This window comes from Microcebus murinus, chromosome 21 (assembly GCF_040939455.1).
Source record: "Microcebus murinus isolate Inina chromosome 21, M.murinus_Inina_mat1.0, whole genome shotgun sequence".
In the NCBI taxonomy this organism is placed as follows: domain Eukaryota; kingdom Metazoa; phylum Chordata; class Mammalia; order Primates; family Cheirogaleidae; genus Microcebus; species Microcebus murinus.
In genome coordinates, this window is record NC_134124.1 from 6,762,388 (window position 1) to 6,768,449 (window position 6,062).

Here is a 6,062-nt window from a genome sequence, read left to right on the forward strand (position 1 = left end):
GGCATATGGGCATCTTGCACAGAGCCCAGGACACAGGAAATGTCTATAAACACCAGCTGAGTGAAAGAATGAGACTGGGTAAACCCAAGTCTAATTCAAGGAATAGAGGTGGCAGTGGGGAGTGTCTGTGGAGACAGACGGAAGGCTGCAGGAGACTGGGTTTCTGAGAGTCTTTGCTCAGCCTCCCAGGGAGGCGCAGAACTTCCATGCTACCTTTCCTCAAGAGTCAGAGCCTGCGGGGCAAGCAAGGGCCTCCAGCCTTGAGCACGGGAAGGCAGCTGTATCTGGAGGAGCTTCAACTCCTCTTCTCCAGGCAGCATTCTGGCTTATTCAAACAGCCCCTTCTGGCCAGTGCAGTGGCTCACGCCTGTAACCCTAGCACTCTGGGAGGCCGAGGAGGGCGGATTGCTCAAGGTCAGGAGTTCAAAACCAGCCTGAGCAAGAGCGAGACCCCGTCTCTACTATAAATAGAAAGAAATTAATTGCCCAACTAATATATATAGAAAAAATTAGCCAGGCATGGTGGCACATGCCTGTAGTGCCAGCTACTTAGGAGGCTGAGGCAGCAGGATTGCTTGAGCCCAAGAATTTGAGGTTGCTGTGAGCTAGGGTGACACCATGGCACTCACTCTAGCCTGGGCAACAAAGCGCCATCATTCCTGGCTAATTTTTTCTACATACATTTTTAGTTGTGTCTCAAAAAAAAAAAAAAAAGAAAAAAAAAGAAACCAGCCTAAGAGCGAGACCCTGTCTCTATTATAAATAGAAAAGAATTAATTGGCTAACTAATATATATATAGAAAAAATTAGCCTGGCATGGTGGCGCATGCCTGTAGTCCCAGCCACTTGGGAGGCTGAGGCAGGAGGATTGCTTGAGCCCAGGAGTTTGAGGTTGCTGTGAGCTAGGCTGATGCCACAGCACTCACTGTAGCCTGGGCAACAGAGTGAGACTCTGTCTCAGAAAAACAAAACAAAAGAAACCCCAGCCCCTTCTGCAGGCCCTCTAGGTCCACCACAGTTGGTTCATCTTGTTCCTGCTGGGCAGTCTAGGCTGGGGATGTACTTGGGTCTGGACAGCCATGTAACATGGAGCAGGTGTGCTGGCATCAATCCCTGATTTTTCCTCATTCTGAAGCCTATTCCCCACCTCCCTTCTTCCAGGTGGCAGGATATCTGCATCTTTGCCTTCACCTCAGAAGATCCTTGCCTCCTGCTTGGAGCCTTTCTGGTTTCCACTTTCTTCCCCGGGTCTCATGGCTTCCCTGAAAATGGGGATGCCCTCTGGTTTTCCTTTGGGTGGGGTTGGAGAGCCAGCAGAAGGGGCTTAGCTCAGGCAGGGTATCTCAGCAGAGTGGGAGAGGGAGCTGGCAGTCAGAGAAACCTAGATGGGGGCTAATTTGGGAGCCCAGGGAGAAGGCTGGAGAAGCAAGTTAATCTACACATTGAAGCCAACCCTGACTCACAGAGAAGTGACTTCAAAACAGCTTTCATAACCTCTCCTGGATGCTGGCCACCTTTACCCTCCCAGCTCTGTCTTTGGCTTCAGGCCACACACTCCCTCTGATCCTTCCTTTTCTCATCCATGACGCTGGAGAGAATAGGGCTTAGATGAAGAATAACAAGATCATCCGAGTGTTGAGAGCACTGACTTTGGCCCTGTAACCTCAGGTGTTCACATCAGTTCTGCTAATTTGCTGCATGAGCCTATGGGTCATTATGCTGCTCCCTGGGCTCAGCTTTCGTCTCTCTTCCATGAGAGAGGATTGGAATAGATAAGGTCCACAGGCCTTTCAAATGCTACTTAAGAAGTCAAAGTATTGGGGTACTGTGGTGAAGAGCTATATAAGGATGTGGCTGCAGACAGAGGACTAGAGTCTAATGAGACTCTTGTCCTGTCTGAGAATCGGCTTGAAGTTCCCAGGTATAGCTTTGCCTTCTTCTGGCCACCTCCAGGGCTACTCACCTAGCTATGGCTCAAGGACACCCAATGAAACCCTCGTTCTTCATACTGCTTCACCTCACCTAGCACCAGACCAGCAGTTTCTCTCCTGGCCCTACCTCTGCTTCCTTCCTTCTAGCCTGGCCCAAACTCCCAGGCCTCAGCCCCTAGGCCCACTGGTTGACTCAGTAGAGATTTCTCCTGAACCGCATACTCTGCAGAACAAACTCTTCTAATTGCTCATCAGTGAGTCAAATCCAAATTCTGAGTAAAAATCAAACTTGAATAAAGAATCAAAGTTTTATATAAATATCTTGTGAATACTACCTTTGCATCACATTGTTCTATATTAGAAGTTAATGACGATCACGCCTGTAATCCTAACACTTTGGGAGGCATAGGTGGGCGGATCAGGAGTTTGAGACCAGCCTGAGCAAGAGTGAGACCCCATCTCTACTAAAAATAGAAATAAATTAGCTGGACAACTAAAAATATATAGAAAAAAAACATTAGCCGGGCATGGTGTCACATGCCTGTAGTCCCAGCTACTCAGGAGGCTGAGGCAGAAGGATCACTTGAGCCCAGGAGTTTGAGGTTGCTGTGAGCTAGGATGACGGCACAGCACTCTAGCCTAGGCGACAGAGTGAGACTGTCTCAAAAAAAAAAAAGTTAATGATGACCCTAAGCTATTAATTGATGCTTCTTTTTCTTCTACACTTGTAAAATTTAAATTTTTAAAAAATTTTCTGCATAATCTGGGTGCGGTGGCTGACACCTATAATTTCAGCACTTTAGGAAGCTTAGGCAAGAGGATCACTGAAGGCCAGGAGTTGGAGACCTGCCTGGGTAATACATCAAAGACCCTATCTCTACAAAAAATAAAATAGCCAGGCATGGTGGCACACACTTGTAGTCCCAGCTACTCTGGAGGCTGAGGCAGGAGGATGCTTGAGCCCAAGAGTTCAAGGTTGCAGTGAACTACAATGACACCACTACACTCTACCCAGGCAACAGAGCAAGACCCTGTCTCAAACAAAAAACACATCACTTCTCAGGGAGAATAAGATGTTTGTTTCATTTCTTTTATCAACATTCATTCATTATAAAAACACCTTTAATAAGTAATATGGAGTTCAAAACCGCCTGAGCGAGACCCCGTCTCTACTATAAAAAATAGAAAGAAATTAATTGGCCAACTAATATATATATATATATATATATAAAAATTAGCCGGGCATGGTGGCGCATGCCTGTAGTCCCAGCTACTTGGGAGGCTGAGGCAGCAGGTTTGCTTGAGCCCAGGAGTTTGAGGTTGCTGTGAGCTAGGCTGATGCCATGGCACTCACTCTAGCCTGGGCAACAAAGCGAGACTCTGTCTCAAAAAAAAAAAAAATATAAATCTGTAAGGATGGCTTAAATTTTATGTGGCTGTGATGATGCCACTGTACTCCAGCTAGAGTAACAGAGCAAGACCCTGTTGAAAAACAAACAAAATCCCCTTAATGAACATGCTTGTTTTAAACCTCTTGATAATTTAATGTGTACTTCCTAAGAAAAATATTCTTTTACATAACCAGTTAATTATTAAACTTCAGAGATTTAACATTGATACTTATTATCTATAGTCCACATTTCAATTTTGTTAATTGTCCTATAATTTACATCATTTTAAAATTTTTATTATTTTTATGTCTTTAGAGACAGTCTTGCTTTGTTGCCCAGGCTAGAGTGAGTGCTGTGGCATCAGCCTAGCTCACACCAACCTCAATCTCCTGGGCTTAAGCAATCCTACTGCCTCAGCTTCCCAAGTAGCTGGGACTACAGGCATGCGCCACCATGCCCAGCTAATTTTTTGTTATATTTTTAGTTGGTCAATTAATTTCTTTCTCTTTATAGTAGAGATGGGGTCTCACTCTTGCTCAGGCTGGTTTCAAACTCCTGACCTCGAGCAATCCGCCCTCCTCAGCCTCCCAGAGTGCTAGGATTACATGCTTGAGCCACCACGCCCGGCCTAATTTACATCAGTTTTAAAAGCAGGGGTACTCTAATAGCTGAAAAATTCCTTTATGTGTGTCCATTCTTCCCTGAAGATGTTAGAGAAATTATAGGGGCCTCTACAGAGTCCAAGGGAGCTTTTGTCCACCCTCAACTATGGCCATGGCTAAGCTGGGCTGAGCAGCCAAGATGTGTCTGTGTTGGGGGAAGGACAGAAATGCTAGCTAGATGAGTGCCACCTTCTAGATGCAATCCGAGCTGTTGAGCTGTTGGTTGTCTCTGAAAGCCACAATGGGCGGGTGAGGTGAGTCTACCTATCTTCTCAACTGTTCTGTCCCTTCCTGAGTGAACAATGACTTGCATTTGCATTGGCTTTGGAGCCAAATGGACCTGACTTTGAGCCCTAGATTTTGCCACTTAGTAGCTTATGAACTTGGATGGGCATATATAAACAGCATCGACCTAAGTTTTTTCTAAGGATTACATAACTGTTCAACAAATGTCAGTGACTATAGTTATTTTACAGATGAATAGATAGCTCAAAGCCCAGAGTGAGGAGTAAGAAAACCGTACAGAGCTGGGTTGAGACACCTGTGCTCTCTGTTCATTCATCTCTACTTCCTTTGGCAAATTGCCCTCTCCACTCTTTCAAAATTTAAGGGCAAAGCAAGCGAGGTACCACTTAATGCTTGTCAGAAATCCACCCCCACAACTTCAGATGAAGCAAATTTCTTCCACAGCCATATTCCCTTAACTCTAGCACCACCTTGTGGTCACCAGCACACACTTACCCTGGCCACCTACAGAGGACCAAGGTTGGTAGTGGGGAGACCACCGTCAAGAGAAGCTTCCACCTGAGCCCTTGCTAAGAACCACTGTACTATGAATCTTTACCCCAATCCTTATGAAGCAGGCATTATATTAAAGCTAGGGAAATTGCTGCTCACAGACATGGAATAATTTGCCAGTCTTCCTGGTAGAGACAGGATTTCTATCCCAGTCAGACCTCAAAGGTTTCCACTCCCTACTGTACTATCCTGATAGCTTTCACAACTTGAAAGTCATGTCAGACTCAGGGCCTGCCTTGTACTGTCATGGAAACTGAGGGGCAGGAAGGGACTTATTGGAAGTCATAAGCCCAGTAAACAGCAGAGTCAGAACCAGACCTCTTCTTAAGACTTCTTGTCTTGGGCTATTAGCTGAGCCCCAGGTGAGCCTGCCACAGTTTTAGGAAAAGACTCCTGGAGATAGATGCGTATATCTAAAACAGAGTTCACCCTGTCAGGGTTTAGATTCAATTTAGAGAACCCTGGAGAATTGTTTTCACATCTACCTCTAGGTCCTCTGTTCAGCTACCTACCTCCTCAAGCAGCTTGTGGCACCCAAACGACAAAATGAGCAAGTAACTGTGCCCTGCCTTCCTGGCTCTAATGTGATGCTTCCACACCCCGTAGTTGGTCAGTTTCTTTTTTTCTTAGGTCTAGTCCCATCAGGGTGGGACTTGGCAAGTGGGAATCCCAGCTGGCTCTCACTCAAATTGGCAACGAGAGGGTAGAAAGGACAAAAAAAAAAAAAAAAAGAAGAAGAAAAAATCAAATTGGCAACAAGGGAGAAGTTGGCCTGAGGCTTAAATTCTACCTTGGCACTCAGCCCTGAATCCAGTGTGCCTGTCTGGGAGTGTCATGGCATGGGAACCAGAGCCAGAGAACAAAAGATGGCAAGTACTACAAGCCCAGACAGGCGAGCACCACAGCTCTCACATCCTGCACCACTGCGCTGCCTTCCAGTGATTTCGAGTTTAAGAATAGCACCTAGGGATGCATTAAGAGGGAAAATTACAACTCCACCCACACAGGCACGTCTACTCCTTCCCAAAGGATAACTGGATTTCATCAGGGCTATCGCCTAGATCAGATGAGAAAATGTGTGAAAGTATGCTGAAAAAGCAAACCGCCATTACTGGTCAAATTCTGCTTACAGCATTAAGTTTTTTCAAATCTGTAGAAAGCAAATCATGTGCCACCTTGGTTCCTCAACTAGGCTGCCTAAACTACCAGACAGAAAAACAAATGAAACTAAAGAAGGAACTCTGAAATTGAGCCTGGGGTAAAATTTTGGCATTATCACT